Source organism: Gorilla gorilla, chromosome 3, assembly GCF_029281585.2.
Source record: "Gorilla gorilla gorilla isolate KB3781 chromosome 3, NHGRI_mGorGor1-v2.1_pri, whole genome shotgun sequence".
NCBI classification, from domain to species: Eukaryota; Metazoa; Chordata; class Mammalia; order Primates; family Hominidae; genus Gorilla; species Gorilla gorilla.
In genome coordinates this window covers 16,421,091-16,434,967 of record NC_073227.2, presented here as the reverse complement: position 1 = coordinate 16,434,967, position 13,877 = coordinate 16,421,091, and the positions used below count along the sequence as shown (strand labels likewise).

The following is a 13,877-nucleotide window of genomic DNA, read 5'->3' as shown; positions in this document are numbered from 1 at the left end:
AAGGTGGACGGATCACCTGAGGTCGGGAGTTCGAGACCAGCCTGACCAACATGGAGAAACCCCGTCTCTATTAAAAATACAAAATTAGCTGGGCGTGGTGGCGCATGCCTGTAATCGCAACTACCTGGGAGGCTGAGGCAGGAGAATCGCTTGAACTCGGGAGGCAGAGGTTGCGGTGAGCCAAGATCACATTTTTGCCCTCCAGCCTGGGCAACAAAAGCAAAACTCCGTCTAATAATAATAATAATACATACATACTTACATACATACATACATGAACACATGAGGTTGCTTAGGACGGGCTGCTTCTGTCTGCTAGAGCCCCACTCTCTGGCCCGTTGCTCCCATCTTGTGTTTCTGTCTCCGTTCCAGTGACCACCCCCTCACTCCCCATCAGGCCTAGGAGCAGTGACACCACCCCCTGCCCTTAGCCCCTGGGTTCTACACTGTCTCTTGCTGGTTACCCAAACCTCGTTCACAACTTGGTGAGTAGTCTTTGTATTAAAGTCTTTGTATTAAAGTACACAGTTTGAGAGTCTCTGTTTCTTGGCAGGGATGGAGCCATGAGCAGACCAGTTGAATACCCTCCTCTCCATCTATCCAACCGCCTTCACTTGCTTGTCTCGAAATCTGCCTCTGGCAGAACTCTTGAGTCCAGCCTCTGCTTCCCACATCTTGGTGTCCCTGCACAGCAAAGCAATCCCCATCCTGCAGGGAGCTGAGACAAGCAGCAGGATGGAAGGACAGCATTTGGTGGTTGGTCCAATGGAGGGATTGACGGAGGAGTCACAGAGGATGCCCAGGTCTCCAGTGTCACCAGTGGTGGGGCCAGACAGAGAATAGGCTTGTGGGGCAAAGAGATGAATTCATTCATGCTGTACAGAACTTGAGGGGCCTGTGGCATCCACATGGCCAGTGAACCATGGAAGAAGGGGTCATGGTGTGGAGAGACCCCCCAGGAACCATGCAGAGAGGAATGGGAGTGGGTCCAGGGGAGCCGGGCTGGCATGTGGAAGCAGGAAGAAGCCACTGCTGGGGCGAAAAGCAGAGAGAGGAGAGGGCAGAGCCCAAGGACCAGGCAAGGCAGGCTCTCACGGGGAAGTCCCAGGGACGTGGGCTGAGAGGGACCTTTGAATTCGCCCACTGAAACGTCATGCGGGCCTGTGGGGTTTGCGGCAAGGAGGAGGGGGCAAAGGTGTGTTGGAGCAGGCGAGGATGAGCATGGAAGGTGCGTGAGTCCTGACATGGGTGTGCTCAGAGGATAGCCTCGGATACGCGCAGGTGCGTGAGAAACTGTTGAAGGAAAGCGAACACGGGCAGGAGGGGTGTTGGGGGCTAAACTGTGTCCCCCTCACCCCCATTCACATGTGGAAGTCCTGAAACCCCATACTTCAGAGTGTGATTGTCATTGGAGATAGGGCCTTTAGGGAGGTGATTAAGGTGAAATGAGATCATCAGAGTGGGGCCCCAATCTAGTACAGCTGGTGTCCTCATAAGGAGGGGAAGAGACACCAGAGCCCTCTCCCCTCGAGCATCCACACAGGAAAGACTGTGTGAGGACACAGCAAGAAGGTGGCTGTCTACAAGCCAGGTAGAGAGGCCTTACCAGGAACCAACCCTGTTGCACCTTTATCCTGGACTTCCAGCCTGCCGAACTGTGAGAAAAGAAACTCCTGTTCTTTAAGCTGCCTGGTCTGTAGTGTTCTGTTAGAGCAGCCTGAGCTGACTAATACAACAGGTATGGCCACCTGGCCCAGGTGGGGCAGGTGGGGGAAGGACAGGAAATGGAGACAGCTGAAGGACAGGCAAAGCTGAGTGGCTGAAAGGGTAGGGAACAGCATTTCATGCAGAGGGAATTGCATGTCCAAAGCCCGGCATGCAGCAAGCATGGCTCATTGGAATAATCAAAAAACAGATCATTTTTAGAGTAGGATTTGCCTGTGTGTGTGTGTGTGTGTGTGTGTGTGTGTCTGTGTTTAGCTTTTCCTTATGTTTTCTTTCTTATGGAGCCTCATATGCAGAGGGTTGTGGTGATGATATTCTTATTTCCTGACCTCATCCCCATCTAGTAGGAGAAAGCCTTTATTTTCACTGATTTCTTCCCTCTTAGCCCCATATCCCAGCTCCGTTCGTCCCATAGTCAACCGTTCTACAGTTTTGACGTGTACTCTTCAATTATAAAATATGTGCTGCTATTTGTATGGATATATTTTTTTTGTAGGATGTGTTGGGTCCTATATCTCAATTTCTCCCTTTCTTCTTTCTTTCCTCCTGTCCTTTCTTCCTTCTCCTTCCTTCCTTCTTTCTTTCTTCCTTCTCAGCCTTGTGTGAGGTCTTAAGATCCATCGTGTTGCTGTGAAGTGGTGAAATCTGTCACTTATACGCCAGGGCATTGCATCCCCCTCCATTTTCCCTGTGATGGACACACAGGGTCTTTTCCTCTTCTTCTCCTAGGGTGGAGGTTTGCAGAGTGTCTGATGAAGGAGGGAGTGAGACAGGAGGCCAGCAACCCCAGGGATGGCAGGATGGGGAGGGTCTAGTTCAGGACAAGGGAGAAGAAGGAGGTCCTATGACCTTGTGTGATTTCTCCAGGGACAGTGTGAGTGGATGGATTTGCCCAGGGTTGGGAATGGCTGGGACCCACGAGATGACAGGGAAGGGAGCAGATGACGGCACCTTCTAGAACACCCTTTCATTTCACCCTGTGAGCAGGGGAGGCCCAACTGAGACTGGCTAGTTGCTCTGGGAGGTGGGCTAGTTGGCATCCTTTCAACAGATTGTCTTTAAATACTTGTGGAACACTTATTTGCTGGGGTACAGAGAGGAACTTATTTTTATTAATAAAAATTGCATGCCTCTCTATGCTCAAAATAAGAGATTTATTATGTGCATTTATTATAGGTGATTTTCCAAACCAGACAGCATCTTGGGAGGCATATTAAAGAGTCTAAAATGTAGATAATAAAATAAAGCCCTCATCTGGGGTCAACAGCCCTACATAATACCTCATTCTGTTTCTGAATCTCAGCTGGCTGTGATTTGCAACTTCACATTCCCTATTGATGGCTGGAGCCAAGTGGATACAGCTTGCGGAGCTTGGCACAGAAATCTATGGCTGAGGCAGGTCATCCAGAGAATAGCATGGTTTAATTTCCACTCCAGGCAGTGTCCACACTGGCAGGACCAGGGTTCAAGCTCCCATTTGGCCAACTCTGTAAGCTATCGTGAGTGGAGACCTGCGCTAACTGGAGCTGGATTTCTGATTTTTGCCAGTGATGTTTTCCTGCCCTTATGAGCCGTGTCTCAGGCAGAGGCCTGGCTGGCCACTCTTGACACATCACTAGAGGTAGCTGCTGTAGTCCTTATTTTACAGCTGATGGCACAGGGACTCAGAATGGCTAAGTGACTTGCTAAAAGCCACATAACAAGCCTGGGCATGGTGGTTCATGCCTGTAATCCCAGCACTTTGGGAGACTGAGATGGGAGGATTGCTTGGGCCCAGGAATTCAAGATCAGCCTGGGCAACAAAGTAAGACCCCCATCTCTACAAAAATTGAAAAAATTAGGCAAGCATGATGGCACGCACGAGCTACTTGAGAGGCTGAGGTGGGAGGATTGCTTGAGCCTGGGAAGTTGAGGCTGCAGTGAGCTGTGATCACACCACTGCACCCAATCCTGGGTGACAGAGTGAGACCTTATTTCAAAAAATGAAAATTAAAAAATGAAAAGCCACCAACGCAAAAGCAATGAAACTGGGATTTGAATTCAGCTGATCTCAGAGCCCTGCTATTGCATTGGGCCTCGTAGTATATAAACCATGTCTTTTTTTTTTTTTTCTGAGATGGAGTCTCACTCTGTCGCCCAGGCTGGAGTGCAGTGGCGCAATCTCGGCTCACTGCAAGCTCCACCTCCTGGGTTCACGCCATTCTCCTGCCTCAGCCTCCCGAGTAGCTGGGACTACAGGTGCCCGCCACCACGCCCGGCTAATTTTTTGTATTTTTTAATAGAGACGGGTTTCACCGTGTTAGCCAGGATGGTCTTGATCTCCTGACCTCGTGATCCACCCGCCTCGGCCTCCCAAAGTGCTGGGGTTACAGGCATGAGACACTGTGCCCGGCCAAACCATGTCTTTTATTTTCTGTATTTTGATGCTTTCATGTCTGAGACCTTGCAGACCTTAGAGAGACTGCCCCTTCCCAGAGCTAGCCAATTTCTATAGATTGGAAACCACTCCTGTGAGTGTGACTTTCAGATGTAAACCAACCAGTCCAGATCCCACACCCCAACCACCTCCTCTATTGAGCTCTCAGTCAGAACCACTGTTCCCCTCTATGCCCCTAGACAACCCAGGGTAGCTACGCTGCCTTGCCCATTCCTTCCCATGGAAACCACAGGAAAGGCTCTTGCCCACATGTTTCTGCCCCCTCTGCCTCCTGACTGACCCTGGTGACTTGCACGGAGTGCTGTGCCTGTCATTTCCGGGATCCGTGAGAGAAAAACTTTTTCATTCATGATAGTCACTTCTTTGAGTCTTATATTTGATTAAAATAAATCCCAGGTCCTCTTAAGAATGCACAGATTTTCTAACAATCAATATCCTGTTGATGCCAGGTGCCTGGCTCAGAGCTTTCACCCTCCCTTTTTCATTTTGGGTATAATCACATACAGTAAAATGCCACCCGTCTTATCTTCATCAGCCCCAGCACCACCTCCTATCGTCCCCAGTTTACCCACAAGGAAACTGGATGGCAGAGAGGTTCAGTAATTTGCTGGACATGCAGAATAAACCAGCAGCTGAGAAGGAATCAAGTCAATGTCTCATCAATTCCTCTGACTCTCTAACGACAAGGTTGGAAAATAGCCTCCCGTTACTTCTGCTTGTGCACCTGACTGAGCCCTCTCTAAATTCTACAAGTATCACTCACTCATTCATTGTCTCACGTGCTCATTCACTGTCAGTGACTCTGTGCCCAGCCCTACACAAGGCACTTGGGCAATAGAGAAATGATTCCAATGTGGTCCTTGTCCTCAAGGCCCTGCAGCCCAGCTGGGGTCGGGCCTGCACAGAGAAGCTGGCAAGGCTCAGTGGAGTTGGCGCTGGACTGGGGGAAGCAGAAGCATCCAGGGGCCTCCCTGGCCCCGCATGATAGAGGGAACCTACAGCCGACAAGCCCCGGGCTAGCTGGGCTCCGCCCGTGCCCTTGAGATCACAGCCCTCCATGTCCTCTCTTGTTTTAACAAGCAGGGAATTTCCGCATCTTCTACCACCTGGAAGCAAATTCCACCAGCCCCTCTGCTCGCCACTCTTCCCTTCTCTTCCCACAAACCCCTTCTGTCTTTCCTACCTGGTACTGAGGGCTGTGTGATGTTGTCTTTTTCCTGCAAATGACAATGTGAACCTTAGTTATGAGGGTATCCAAAGCCACTTTCTAAATTATCACAATTATCAACTTATCCTCTTATCTGCAGGGGATATGTTCCAAGACCTGCAGTGGATGCCTGAAACCTCAGATAGAATCAAACCCTAAATGCACTATGTCTTTTCCTATACGCTCATACCTATAAGGTTTAATTTATAAATTAGGCAGGCACGATAAGAGATTGACAACATTAATAATAAAATAGAACAATCATAACAATCTACTGTAATATAAGAACAATTATAACAATCTACTGTTATTATAACAATCTACTGTAATAACAATTATAGCAATCTATTATAATAAAAGTTATGTGAATATGGTCTCTCTCTCTCTTTCAAAATATCTTATTGTACTGTACTCATCTATTTCCAGAGCTCAGTTGATCGTGGATAACTGACACAAGGAAGGCAAAAGTGGGTGAGGGAGGCCTGCTGAATTGGGAAATTGTTAGACAACATTCTGCAATGGCTGAACAGTGCTTGTCATTTCAGTGCTGTACAAGAATATTAATGATGTGGAAAGCTGTCCATTATCATAAAGTTCAAAAAGAACTTGCAAAATACAAGATGCATTATGATCCCATTTGGTATAAATATTGGAAATGTATGCATCAGTGTCTAAGGATTGGGATTCAGGAGGTTTTCCTTTTCTCCCAGCTCATCTGTGGTCTTCTCTATTTCTATAAGAACAGGTATTGTGTAAAACAAAAACATTTGCATTTACTACGGTCCCTCCCTGCTTTCTACCAAGTCTGTGTTACTGGGCACAGAGATGGTCCTGGAAGAACAGAGATCTTAAGAAGGAACGGGCCTGTTCCAGGAGCCGGGAATTTGATTGTTTGCCTTTTTGTCCCACGGTGATCCCTCCAGGTCCCCAGGTTGGGTTGAGAGCTCTGTCACAACAACCTTTGGGTTGTGGTCCACGCCCATGTCACGCAGTAGAGGGTTCCTCTGTAAAGTCGAAATAATCGCCTCCACTCTCCCTGTTGGAAATTGAATGGCTTTATGCACATAAAGCACCCAGCCCGAGGCCTGGTACACACTGAGTGCGCAGTAAAAGCCCAGCCATGGGCACCCTACCTTGTGCTCTTCTCTCAGCTGTCCTTGTGCTCTTCTCTCAGCTGTCCTTGTGCTTCTCCGCTTCCATTCCTGATTCCTCCTCGCTCCGTCTTTTCTCACCTTCCGTCTCTAGTCCTTACTCCCATAATTCCTTCTTTCTTTTGCTGTCTCAGCAGGACAGGAGCAATCCTTGTTATCAAGACCAAGTTTTTTTCCAATGGTGTTATTACATCGAAGCCTCCTAACCTTGCCGTCAAATCAGTGGTGTCATGCCCATTTTACAGAAAAGGAAACTGAGGCCCTGCATGATGCACTGTGCATTGGGATTGGTTTTGGATGGCTATCTCAAGTCTCCAACGATCCTGTAAGCACTAAGGGTAAAGACTGCGTCTCCTTCACCCTCTGTATCCCACACCCCCTCCATGCACCCATCTTGTGAAGCCAAAAGAGGTGGGGCCTGGGTGAGCAGGAAGGATCTAGTAGGACGGTGGTGGTGAGAGGATTATGCCACAGTGTAGAAAGAGTAGTTAAATTGGCCGGGCGCGGTGGCTCACGCCTGTAATCCCAGCACTTTGGGAGGCCGAGGCGGGCGGATCACGAGGTCAGGAGATCGAGACCATCCTGGCTAACATGGTGAAACCCCGTCTCTACTAAAAATACAAAAAATTAACCGGGCGTAGTGGCGGGCGCCTGTAGTCCCAGCTACTCGGGAGGCTGAGGCAGGAGAATGGCGTGAACCCGGGAGGCGGAGCTTGCAGTGAGCTGAGATTGCGCCACTGCACTCCAGCCTGGGCGACAGAGCCAGACTCCGTCTCAAAAAAAAAAAAAAAAAAAAAAAAGAGTAGTTAAATTTAGAATCTTAGCTCCTGTTCTGGCGGCCTCAAGCCAGTAGCTGACTTCTCTAAGCCCAGTTTCCTCATCTGTAAACCAGAGATAATAACAGTCCCCACACTCCATGGGCCTCTGTGATGATTAAACGAGAAACATACATAAAACTCCTAACAGGAGAACCGGGTGGGCCATGTATGTGCAGGCAGGTCAGCCGGGTGGCGCAGTGCTCTGGACTGGAGGCAGGGTGGGGTCTTCAGCTTTCTCACCTGGGGCAATGACTCTGCCCCAGCCTTACCAGCCTGGTGTTCTGGGTGCTAATGGAATGGGGGTGGCACTCAGCTGAGGGTTGGGGGCTTCACAGCAAATTCCTTTCCACCCACCCAGACCATCCCCTGCCCTCTTTCTTACCAGGACTCATGAAAACCGGGTCACATTTTCCCTTTGCTCTTGATGAACCAATAACCTTGAACATCTGAAAATAAAACGTCTACGGCCCCCACAGCCTACTGAGGTTGTGTGGCTCTGCAGACATTATAAAACATCAAATTAGATGGAAAATTGCCCGGGGTCCCTGTAAATGAAAATTACTCTTTTTTATAGGCGGAAAAAATGACCCTTATAATCGCAACAAACAATTCTGGGCTCTTCCTTTTATTAGGCAGCTCACATGGCAAGCAGTATTTTCTCATTCCACCGCTTTGGCCCCAACCCATGTTTTTACCACATTTTGCTTGCACATTTTCACAGCATTGTAATGTGAAAACGAGGTTCTGCCCTTGTCTTGAGTTCCTGTTGGAAGGGGATGTTTTGCCTCCGCAAAGTTTTAGCCTCCTGGTGAGTGCTGGCTGGATCCAGGCTTGGCGTAGGGTGGTGAAAGAGCACTGGATAGGGGGTTAGATGACTAAGCCTGCTGTGTGACTTCCAGCTGGTTGCTTAACCTCTCTGGGCTGCACTTCCTTCCTCCGTGATAGGAGAGGGCTGGATTGGGTTAGGGATGGCACAGTCTATGCCTCTAGGTGCCAGCAAGGTGATGTCCACGTGTAATGGCCCTGTGTAAAACACCCTCGACCTCCATGGGGTCAAGCCAGGGCTTGTGGCCTCCCATTCATGTCCACATCCCAACATAAAAACTTAGGCATTTTTTTTTCTTTTTTCCTGTAGAACCTCACAAGAATATTTTGGAAACAAGACAAAGAGGGAAGATGCTGTTGGCTGTAGCTCAGAGCTTCTCAACACAGGGCTGATTTGGGCCCTGATTTGGCCATGTCTGGGGCGTTTTTGGCTGTCATGACTGGGCCATCATCTGGTGATGCTGCTGACATCCTGTAGGTGGAGGCCGGGTCGGTGGCTAAACACCCCACAGTGCAAAGCCTCACCACCGACAAAGGACTAGGTGGCCCCAGACGCCCCCAGTGCCCAAGGCTGAGAGCCCTGCAACAGGGCGGGGTTGGGTTGGATTTGGGAGTGGAGACTGGCTGGCCTGGGTGGGTCCCTGCCACTGGCTTGACACCCTGTGATGCAAAGCAGTGCCCGTGGAGCCTTGGCTCGCTGGCTGTCAGCCACACGAGTCAGCAGGGCCCGAGCACAGCCTCTATGCTCTCTGGCTGTGATGGGCCTACAGACTGACCTTTGTCAAGGGCTGGAGAACCTCGGACGCCTGCCACCAAGCCCCAGGCAGAGCCTAAAGATTTGTCAGGGTTGGGGGTGGGGGACCAAAGATACTGGTTAAGTGTTGAGGAGTGAGAAAGCCGCAGTGACTAAGCCGCGCCTGGGCGCCGTGGGCTGATCCTAATGAAGCCTAGCCAGTCTCTCCTCCACAGTTTTGACACAGTTAGAAAAACTTTCTCTTGTTTAACTGGAAACAGCCACCCACACTCACCCTCTCACATACCAGTTGCCTTCTTGCAGATCATAGGAAATAAACTGACCTTTTAAAAAATCACAAGTGAAATTATAAGGAAACAGAGTGAGCGGAGGCGTTAGGGGTCTTGAATTCGGCCCACTGGGCAGGAGTGAGCATGAGTGAGATATGTGAGGCTGTGTGAGTCCATCCTGCTTCCACTCTCTGTGCTCCCGTCTGTGGAGTGGGGCAGTGGACACGGGCTCCTCAAGCCTGCTGGCTCTCTCGGTTTAGGTGTCTCCTGACGGGAGTGGGAATCCGGGCAGGGGCGGGTGGCTGCTTCTCAGGGCCTTCTCACGGCTCCCTTCTCGGGACATTTCATTCACAGATTTGTGAATCTGCAATTTTGGGAGGATGACTAAAGGTCACCTTGTCCAACCTCAAATGCAGATATGCCCTCTACTTTCTTCCCAAGAGGTAACATTGTCTCTCCTTGGTGGCTCCTGGGATGAGGGGCTTATTCCTATGCCCAGGCCAGCCAATTTCATTCCTGGACACCCCTGGACAGCTCTGGCTTCCGTGTGTGCTGTTTTTTGTTTTGTTTTGTTTTTGAGACAGACTCCAGCCTTGCTCTGTCGCCCAGGCTGGAGTGCAGTGGCGCCATCACCACTCACTGCAGCCTCGTCCTGCAGACTCAAGCGATCCTCCCACCTCAGCTGGGATTACAGGCATGTGTTACCATACCTGACTAATTTTTGTATTTTTAGTAGAGACAGAGTTTTGCCATGCTGCCCAAGCTGGTCTTGAACTCCTGGACGCAAGAGATCCTCCTGCCTCAGACTCCCAAAGTGCTAGGGTTATGAGTGTGTGCCACTGTGCCTGGCCTCCATGTGTGCTCTTAATTCTACTTTTTGGCACCAACTGGAACAGAGCTAATAATCACCTCCAGCCCCAGATGGAAGCCAGGCACACAGCCACAGAGCTCTTGGGTATTTTTTTTTTTTTTTTTTTTGAGACGGAGTCTCGCTCTGTCGCCCAGGCTGGAGTGCAGTGGTGCGATCTCGGCTCGGTGCAAGCTCCGCCTCCCGGGTTCACGCCATTCTCCTGCCTCAGCCTCCCGAGTAGCTGGGACTACAGGTGCCTGCCATCACGCATGGCTAATTTTTTGTATATTTAGTAGAGACGGGGTTTCACCGTGTTAGCCAGGATGGTCTCGATCTCCTGACCTTGTGATCCGCCCGCCTCGGCCTCCCAAAGTGCTGGGATTACAGGCTTGAGCAATCGTGCCCGGCCAGCTCTTGGGTATTTTATCTGCTCCAAGTCTTCCTAGTTTTAGGGTGAGCACCCCGAGATTCTTCATGTGACGTTCCTAGTGGCTATTTGGGTGTGTGTTTGGGGGTCCCTCCTCTTGGCACACACATCAGTGTTCACTCTGGGTTGGACTGCATGCTGGGACAGGTACCCTGAGCTGTATCCAGGGGGCATCACCTCCCATATTCTGGCCGCTCTACTCCTATTGATGTGGTCCAGTACCATCCAAAGCATTTACAACAATGTTAGCAAGGCCTTGTTAATTATTTTTAAGTGGGAATAAAACAGGTTTTCTATGTCTTGAATCATATTTGTGGCTAACAATCCAAAAAACCGTGGGGAAATGCCAGAAGAAAAAAGTGATTTAGGGACACAGGAGGTAGATTCCATTCCACTCATCCAGGTCATGGCCATATAAGATCCAGGAATCATGCCTGTCACTCCCCTGCCCTTCTACTGATTGTTCTGGTCCATAGGCTTCCCATCCCCCACCTGCCACCTCCTCTTCAGGCCCCCTGCTGCTGCCTCCCACTGCCCATGGGCTCTCACCTGGACTAGTGCAGCAGCCTCCTGGGGGGCTCCCTGGATCCTCCAGCCTCCAGACAACAACCAGAGTAACCTTTCTAGAACACAAGAATGCTCACTCACCTCCCTGGCTTCAAATCCTTCCTGCCCAACCCCGACCTACCGCCACATGGTCTGTACATTAAGCCCTGCCAAGCTTTTTTTTTTTTTTTTTTTTTTTTTTTTTTTTTTTTTTGAGACAGTCTCGCTCCCTTGCTAGGCTGGAGTGCAGTGGTGTGATCTCGGCTCACTGCAACGTCCACTTCCTGAGTTCAAGCGATTGTCCTGCCTCAGCCTCCCGAGTAGCTGGGACTACAGGCGCGTGCCACCACGCCCAGCTAATTTTTTGTATTTTTGGTAGAGATGGGGTTTCATCGTGTTAGCCAGGATGGTCTCCATCTCCTGACCTCGTGATCCACCCGCCTCAGCCTCCCAAAGTGCTGGGATTACAGGTGTGAGCCACCGCACCCAGCCCACCCAAGCTTTTCAATGCAGAGCTTGCTTTTAATGCAAAGTCATGTGCCAGGTGACCACCTGTCTTCCTCCTCCTTTTCTCTCCTGGGTCCCTGGACTCCCACACCCTTGGTCCCAGCCACCCTGGTGACCCTGCTCCCTTTCTATGCACCTTTCTGTGACTTCTACACTTTCTGCTTCCTGGCTTGGACATCGCCTCACCCGGGAAAATTCCTATTTATTTCGAATCCCAGTTTCTATGTCCCCCTGCCCGCCCCCACCCCCCAAGAGACTTGCTGAGGTTAGGAAACTATGAGAAAGGGATTTCTGTGCCCCACAGCAGTGAGGAAACCCGCTCTTGGTCATTTCATATTCGATGTTAGCTCAGAGAAACAATACTAGGAGATAACATTTGCCAACCCCCCCCTCCAAGATTCACTCGCTGATACTAATCCAAACTTGTTCACTCACGTGTTTGTTTAATTAACAAATATTTATCGAGCACCTGCAATGAGTTATGTACTATAATAGATGCTAGGGCACAGTCAGGGATGAAACAGACAGAAGTCCTTGTCTCCATGGAGCTGACATTCTGGTTGGGGGAGGCAGCCATTAGGTGAAATGAATAAGTAAACTGTAGACTGTAATAGCAACAGGTGTGGCAGAGAAGAATGAAGTGGAGATGGAGTTGTCAGGTGAGAGCTGCAATTTGAAATTGAAATTCCAGGGAGGATACACAGAGGGAAAACCTGAAGTTGAGGACGTCAGGTGAGCTGCTACCTGGGGGCAGGGAGCTCCCGGGGAAGGCTTGTACGTTCCAGGACAGGCATCTGGGCGCTGTGTGGCTGCATTGTGGTGGGCTGGGGAGAGGTAGGTCCTGAGACCTGAGAGGTGACGGCCCAAAATCCTGTAGGATCCCAGAGGCCATAGCTGGGCCTCGGCTTTTCCTCCAGGTGGGCTGGAAAGCACTGGAGGGTGGTGGACAGAGGATGGTGTGGTCGGATTGCAGCGGGATTCCGTGCGTCCCCTGGCTGCCGTGTGCAGCAGGAAAGGTGCGGGGCAAGGCGGGAGCCGGGAGAACAGGGAGAGAGGCTGGAGGCTTGGTCCAGGCTGGGGGCACTGGGAACAGCGAGCAGGGGCTGGATCTGGGACATAGTCATGGTGCTCAGCTGCTGCAAGGAAGTCATTTTATTTTTAGCCCAGTTATAGCGATGAATGAAGTAGGGATGCAGAAAGGTTAAGGTCACTTTGCTAAAAGGCGCTATGTGTGGCGCCCACCCAACCCATGCACCTATCCCTCTCCAGGAGTGAGTTTCCCATGGGCAGGCATGTGCCCCTCACTGGGCGCACTGGGTCCTGACACGCAGTGGGAACTCAGCGCTGTTAAATGTGGATTTCACTGAGCCCCACAGGCAGCCCTTTAGGACCTCGGCCCAAGGTCATTCTGGCCAAAGGCCGCTAGAGGGCAGCGGTGCTTTTCCCTCTGCATGAAGTTTGGGACAACGTCCGCAGTCAGCCTCGTCTGGTCCCAGGTCACCACTGAGGGCCTTGCAACTTAAGGAACAGGAACACGATCGGTGAGCACCACCAACCCCAACCCCTTGCCCAAGCCAGGGGAAAGGACCCAGGAGGGAGGCTGGGCAGGGCCGTGGAGAACCACAGCATGATCCCCTCCTGGGCCCCCTACTTACACCTGGGAAAGCAGGCAGAGAAGGAGGAAGGGGTTTGCCAAGGTTACCCCGGGGACTCTCTGCTAGACCCACACGGGCCCTTCTCCCAGGCGACCTTTCCTGTGACCCCAGGGACTTCCGTCAGCACAGCTGACCCTGGAAGGCTGTGGGGTTGGGTGTGCTGGGTGCACCAGGTTAGATCAGTGTCCTGAGAAGGTCCCTCTGGGTGGAAGAGAGGTGGGTGCAGGGGCCCCGAACAGTCGGAGAGGAACCTGGCTGAAGCAGCCTGCTGGCAGGTCCTTGCCTACGTTTTATGCCCAGACTGGAGGGCAATAATTGTGAAAGGCAAACAATGTTAAGTTTCTCAGCTTCAGTTATTGGTGGCATTAACGAGCATAGATCGATTTTTAAGAATCTACATACCACTGCAACTTGACCTTGGAGAATCGTTAATCACTTTAGAAATGCACATAGAGAGGTCACACTGATGCTTTGTGTAAAAAATCCCCGCCTAAATAGTTGCTAGCAGAGAACCTCATTTGCAAGCGTAAATCTGTTTATAATTAATCACTTTTGGCAAGGCTCCCCCTCCACAGCCTGGCTGGCTTCGGGGCCTCTGGCTTTTGCTGTTGCTCGATGTATCCAGGCCAAGCTTTCACTCTTCCCCTGAGCTATACCACATTTTCCCTGACCCTTTTCCTGAGAGGCGACGCCTGTCCAGGCCCTG

At 50.7% G+C, this 13,877-nt stretch overlaps 1 long non-coding RNA gene across 1 annotated transcript in view; it reads left to right on the top strand.

Annotated features, from left to right (window-relative positions):
* The window catches only part of LOC109026501 (uncharacterized), a 60,963-nt gene extending 54,978 nt beyond the window's left edge, over nt 1-5,985 (top strand). The window contains exon 3 of the long non-coding RNA XR_002005495.3: nt 5,796-5,985. This is a non-coding gene — a long non-coding RNA (uncharacterized lncRNA). The remainder of the gene's footprint in view (nt 1-5,795) is intronic.
* The last annotated feature ends 7,892 nt before the right edge of the window (nt 5,986-13,877 follow it).